Consider the following 7,407-nt stretch of genomic DNA (forward strand, 5'->3'; position numbering starts at 1 on the left):
ACAAAGATAGAAGCCCCCTCCATATGCTACCGTACCCTACCCATGCTCATCCAATGATGAGTGCCCATAAGCATGAAAATTCCCAACCCAACCCCAATGATCATAACTTCTGGAAGTACCACAGAAGATTCAATCCTGCAAGTCACTTGACAAATGTACACGCAGATACTCGTGTGTGTTGCACCACCATCACGAAGATTATAACACAAGGACTGGATGAGAACACAAGTAGAAAGTTACTCAATCAAAAATTAACTCGAGAGGACAGATGCAATAGGCATCCCAATGCCACATAAAAATGTAATAAAGGTCCAACTGACATCCAAACAGATAATCCAAGTCTACGACCCAACTCATGCAAAGAAAACTCAAGAAAATAGGGTGACATGTAAAATGAGGTAAAAACCCCAAAAAGTGGAAAAGCTTTGAAATTAAAACCCATTTGGCCTTTGGGTGTAAAACCCCTAAAAATCCTAAAATAAATGAGTTTGAATATTGTCTGCAAAAATGGCTAGCTTAACAGCTCAAAACCCTAAACCCTCATTCGAAAAATAGGAAAAAATGTTCATACCTGACCAATTAGGCAAAACCAACAGATAAAAACAAAGGGAAACAAGTGTTCTTAACCTCCTAACATACTGCTATAAGAAACAAAAGCTAAAACAGAGTGAAAAAAAAAAATGAGAAGGCCCTACTTGACAGAAAAGAGCAGAAACCAAAACTTGTAGAATAAAACAAATATCCTGCCAAAACTGTTGAAAGTGACAGCAAAGCAAGAACTCCCCGAGCTAGATCGAACGAGTTTGATCTCGTGAAAAACCCATTCTCACAACTCCCAGAATGAACAAAAATCCAATCCTTTATGAAGAGGATTTTAGAAAAGCTCTCAAATTTATCTTTTCAAAAAGTGAGAATTGAATAGTAAAAACTCTTTTTCAATACTTATTCACTTTTCGAGTGAATAGTCAATTAGGGCACATACTCAATTAGACTAGCTAGACTCTGAATTGACCCAAACAAAAATAGGTTATTTTCTGTAAGGGGAATTCACCTAAGTGAAAGCTACCAAAAATTAAATATGAAAAGATTTAAAGTCTGAAAATCCAAATCACAGAAAATCACTTAAACAAATTTTGCGACAATGCAAACCTCTAAATGCATAGACATGCTTACTAGTCTAATCACATAATACAGATGAGTTTGGATTTAATAATCACCAAAAGGTTTTAATTTAAATAATTTAAAATAAGGATACGTTGACCATACAAGGACAACATTGGTAAATATGAATAGCTGAATTACTAACTCCATGTGCCACTACCAGGGATATAGTTGTTGCACACTAAAATACATGATCATGTGCAATTGCATACAATATCATAGCCGAATAAAAATGCATTAAATACCTGATTAATCCATTTACATCACTCACATTCACATAAAGCATAAAGACACAAGAATGAAGTAAATAACCATAGCATAAAATCCATCACATAACATAATCAAAAAGTATGTCCAAATATCAAATAATCAGATATCATCATAGATCTACTGTCATCTCAAAATGGCATCAACATGCAAATATGATAAACTGAACAACATAGCAGTAAGCATCTATGGTATTGAATCAAAGTATAGCATCCAACCCTTAGGTCATCTCAAAATACAAATAAAAATAAGAGTATCAAGTATCTCTAGAATCAAAATAGACAAGGCATAGACTACAAACATGAGAGGCACTACATCCTCCCCCACTAGTATAGGCTTACTCCTAGAAGCTAGAATAAAGATAGGGGTACAATCCCCTCAATCATGTAGCATCCTCCCAAGTTGTAGAGGTCTCATCACTCGAGTTCCATTAGACCCTTACCTACTCTATGTCCTGACCTTGTAAGGTTAGCCTCCATTACAGTAGAATATGAATGGGCTCCAAAGAGAGTTGCTCGTCCACTACCAGTAAAGCATCCCAATCAAGAACATGGATCATGTCTAGAATATACTACCACAAAATAGAAACATGAAAGACATCATGGATGCACGATAAGCTCGGTGGAAATGCTAGTCGATAAGTAACAGGACCAATCCTCTTAAGGATCTCAAAAGGTCTGACAAAACATGGTGCCAACTTAGAGCATTTCCTCATAATGGATGGGGCTCTTCCTCAAATGCACTCTCGAAAATACCCTGTCACCAACAGAAAAGTGATGATCCAACCTATGGGCATTTGCATACTTCTTCTACCTGTCCTAAGTAGTAACCAAATGCTCCCTAATGAGAAAAACCTACTGTCCCATATCCTAAAGAATCTCTAGACCCAAAATAACTTGGTCCGCTAAGTGATCCCAACTCAAAGGGGTACAACATGGTCTATTGTACAAGGCCTAAAAAGGTAACATGCCAAGAGAACTATGATACCCATTGTTGTATGCAAACTGAACAAGGTAGAAATAGTCCTCCCACTTCACCTGCCTATCCATAACATACATACAAAGCATATCCTCTAGAACCTGATTGACTCTCTCAATTTGACCATCGATCTCTGAGTGATAAGCCGAATTAAAACTGATTTGCATGCCCAAAGCATGTTGGAGGGACATCTATAGTACGGAAGTAAACACTGGATCTCTATCCAAAACAATCTGACAAGTGATCCCATGCAAATGTACAATATACTTCAAGAAAACATGCACTACAAAAAAAGTTGTGTAGGATGCTCTCATGGGTGAAAAATGTGCTACCTTGGAAAATTTTTCCACTGTCACCATGATACAATTGTGTCTCCATGATGATATAGGAAACCCTATGATAAAATCAATGGATATCATATCCCACTTCCACTCTAGAACAGTATGCAGCTGCAAAAGACCCACCAGATGCTGATGTTCTACCTTCACTCTCTAGAACTCAAGACATCTAGCAACAAAATCAACAACATAACATCTCATTCCTACCCAAAAGTACAACTATTTGAGATCAGAATGCATCTTCTTAATGCCAGGATGTGTCGAATACAGTGCACTATTCACTTCTGACAAAACCAAGGTACAAAGATCTCATAACACAGGCACATAGATACACCCTGCATGCCACAATAATTCATTAGACTCAAGCAAATAACTTGAAAATATCCCCTCAAGGGTATGCCTAGACTTGATCTTCGCCTTCACCTCCTGATACCAAGTGTCACCAGGAAAAACCTCCAAGATATGGCCTTACAAATCCACTCCCAATAACACCACTGATCTCTCATTTTGCCTCCTACTCAAAGCATCTGTGACAACATTCTCTTTCCCTTTGATGTAATGAACATCAAAGTCATACTCGCATAAGAACTCCATCTATTGACGTTTTTGTGCATTCAAGTTTGGCTAAGTAAAGATGTACTACAAGCTCCTATGATCACTATCCAACTCAAACCTATGTCCCAAAAGAAAATGGCTCCAACAGACAAGGGCATGCACTAAAGCTGTGAGTTCCAAATCATGAGTGGGGTAGTTAAGCTCATGGTCCTTGATTTTCCTAGACTCATATGCAATCACTTGACCATCCTGCATCAACACCACACCCACACCTTCCAACAAAGCATCTGTACAAATCATGAAATCACCTATAGGATTAGGCACTACAAGGACTAGTGCACTGGTCAAACACTCCTTAAGAGCATTAAATGTTGTTTTGTACTGGTCTAACCAAACATACTTCTTCCATTTCCTCTAAAGAGAAGTGATTGGGTGAGCTACTCATGAGAAATCCTTTATAAAGCAATGGTAGTAACCCACCAATCCCATGAAACTATGAACTTTTGAGACATTAGTGGGTACCAACCAATCCATGATAGCATGAATCTTCTCTAGATCCACTACAATTCCATCACCTGTAATGATGTGTCCCAAATACTTCACCTCTGATTGGAAGAACCCACATTTACTCAAGTTGCCATATAATTGATGGTCTCTCAAGCATTGCAATACCTGAGGTAAATAGACTTCATGCTCCTCCATAGTCTTCAAATAGATGAATATATCATCTAAGAATACAATGACACATTAATTGAGGTAAGTGTGAAATAAATCATTCATCAAACTCATAAATATTGATGGTGCATTGGTTAATCCAAAAGGTACAATTGTGAACTCTTAATGCCCATACCATGTATGAAAAATTATTTGATGAATATCAGCCTCTTGGATATGAAGTTGATGGTATCCTAACTTAAGATCAATCTTTGAGAACACCCATGCTCCATTCATCTAATCAAACAAGTCATGTATCCTCAGAAAAAGATAATAGTTCTTCACTATCACCTTATTCAACTACCAATAATCGATGCATAAATGCAAAGAACCATCCTTCTTCTTCACGAAGATGACTAGTGCACCCCACGGGGATACACTAGGACAAATATGGCCCTTGGCCAATAATTCCTCCAACTGCAATCTAAGCTCACTCATCTCTTGAGTAGTCATGTGGTAAGGATCTTGTAAAATTGGCTCTTCTCCTACTATAAGATCAATTCAAAAATCAATTTCATGATGTGGTGGCATACCTAGAATTTCATCAGGAAACACATCTACATACTCATGGAGGAGTGGGTGATCATCAAGTGTCATCGTATGTAATGCCTTGCCCAGAGATCCTTGGAAACAAGGATGGAATACAAGCCAAAAAAAAATTTTTGCAAGTATGAATGCACATGACAACATCATACAGGGATCACAAAGATCGTAACCGATAACTTCACCACAATTCCAGCAACCAACGAATCTCTGAATGCCACTACCAAACTAATAGACATAAACAAAAGCCAACAACAACCACACACAAGATGAGGCCTCAAGAAATGACCACTCAACAACAAAAGACCAAGTTGGGGTAAAATGCAGAATCCTAAAATTTAGCTAAGCCTGAAATCCTGAAGCCCTAAAAATTGGCTAAGTCTGGATTTTTGAAGCCTTGAAATTTCCTAGAATCTTTATCTTATCTCCGAGAGGTCTGAAACCTATCTCAAAAGATTTGTCACATATATTAAAATATATCTTAAGTATAAGAAATTATATATACGTCAAAATATTTGTCGCATATATTAAAATATATCTTAAGTATAAGGAGTTAAATATACGTCAACTTATACTTAAATGATATATTTTAAACCTCAAAGGACAACAACAAAAACACGCAAAAAGGATTGAAAGAAAACAACCTGAATGCAAAAAGAAATAGCATGGGGTCGAAGAACACTGAAAAGGGTATCCAAAACAACTCTCAAAAAGTTCGGATCAAATCAAAAAGTGCCCACTTTCAGCCCGCGCAGGTTTTTACAAAACCCATGCGATACTTTATTACAACACTAACAAGTATCGCGCGACATTTCTAAAGAAGGAGGGCGACACTTTTAGAGTTTGAGCGATACTTTTCTCAAGGGTGTGCTATACTTTCAGGGTATCATATGACACTTCTCCAAAGGAGGTGCGATACTTTCTAGTATCGCACAACATTTTTCCAAGAGGTGTGCAATACTTTCCAGCATCGTACAACACAGTTTTTATGGGCATGTGATACATTTTTATGTTGCACCATGCTAATAAAATGTCACCCATAGAAACAAAAAAACACTTAAGGAAAACACAAAAGGGGAAAAATAAAGAAATAATGAGTTTAGAACCTCCACACTGGGGAGTACTGAATCCACATAGATCAAGGAGCGAACACTCAAGTGCAAAATCAACAAGATGCCAAGATCAAGAAGGAGATACATCTATCCATCTAAAACTACAGCAAAAAAGAACATACTGAAAGTAACATCACAGTGAACATAAGCAACAAAATTAAGAACGTGGTTCCTCCCAACTGTCAATAGCATCATAAGACCATCATGGGTCCTAGCCATCCCCCGCGCATAACATCCCAAGCCAACGATCAAATCATTAGTACTGTCATAATAGGGACGTCACTACTAAACATGCAAATAACCAAAAGCATAAGAAAATACTAAAATGCTAGTAGTAAAGCATAAGATAATTCTACAAAGTAGAGAACATCACCTAACACATGTTGATCATCATAATAAGGAAATCTAAGATGCTAAGCCAAAGAGCAATAGATAATCGAATACAATAATTCATATCTTGTAGACATATGCTAAACATCATAATATAGGAAATGCATCAAATAAACTAACCTCATCTAAACATGATATCCAACCATTTCAATGAAAGCATAAATCACAAGAAAGCATACTCTGAAACCAGAAGCATCAAGTGAAAACATCCAGCAATAGTCGCACTAGAATAAGAGACCGTCTCTGTACACTGATCCCTAGCAGTGATGAAGGTAGCTATGCCTCCCAACCACGTGGCACCCGTAGGTCCACACCCACCATGCTGATGGAGATAAAGATCCAACGACAAACACACAAAAACAACATACATGGCTAACACACACCAGACAATATGATGGTTATAACCAAGAACCTAAGACAATGCAAGGAGTATAGGTCCTGGATAGACACTCAAAAGGGTACTAAGTAGGGGCTAACATCATGGAGAGTCGCTTGGAATCCAAAAGCCCAAGCTAGTATAGGTAGGTACTCTTCTCAACAGAAGCCGCACAACCTAGGGCAGCAACTCTTCACGATGGAAGGCACACAACCCACACATTTTATTATCTTGTATTTATTGCCACCCAATGTTTTAATTTAATTATCACTTATATAAAACTTCCTTTTCCAACCGGGGAATAGTCATCAGGTTGCAATATAAAAGCCCCTCCATATGCTACCCTACCCTACCCATGCTCATCCTACGACAAGTGCCTGTGGGCATGCATACTCCCATCCCAACCCCAATGATCATAACTTTTGAAAGTACCACAAAAGATCGGGCCTCACAAGTCACCCAAAAAATGTATGTGCACGTACTCGTGTGTGGTGCACCACCATCACAAAGATCAAAACACAAGGACAGGAATGAGAACACACTGCAAAGAAAACACCCAACTAAAAGCAACACAGGAAGGATGGATTCTACACAAATCCCAAAGCCAATAAAACCATACATCATGAAATCACTCAACCGGCCTCAATCTGAGAGTATGGATTCTACATGAATCCTAGCACTCATGAAACAAAAGCAAAGGTCTAAAAGAAACAATAACACTAGCTATAAAATCACTCAATCGAACACAACGTCGGGAGTATGGATGTAACATGCATCCCAATGCAACATAAAAGTGTAATAGTGGTCTGACTGATATCCAAATGGATCATCCAGGTCCACGACCCACATTGTGCTGAGAAAACCTGAGAAAATAGGGCAGCACGCAAAATGAGGTAAAAACTCAAAATTTTAGAAATTTTCCAAAATTAAAACCCATTTGGCCTTTGGGTTCAAAAACCCCAAAAATCCAAAA

Source organism: Cupressus sempervirens, chromosome 3 (assembly GCF_028749045.1).
Source record: "Cupressus sempervirens isolate cs-2001-9-10 chromosome 3, ASM2874904v1, whole genome shotgun sequence".
NCBI lineage: Eukaryota > Viridiplantae > Streptophyta > Pinopsida > Cupressales > Cupressaceae > Cupressus > Cupressus sempervirens.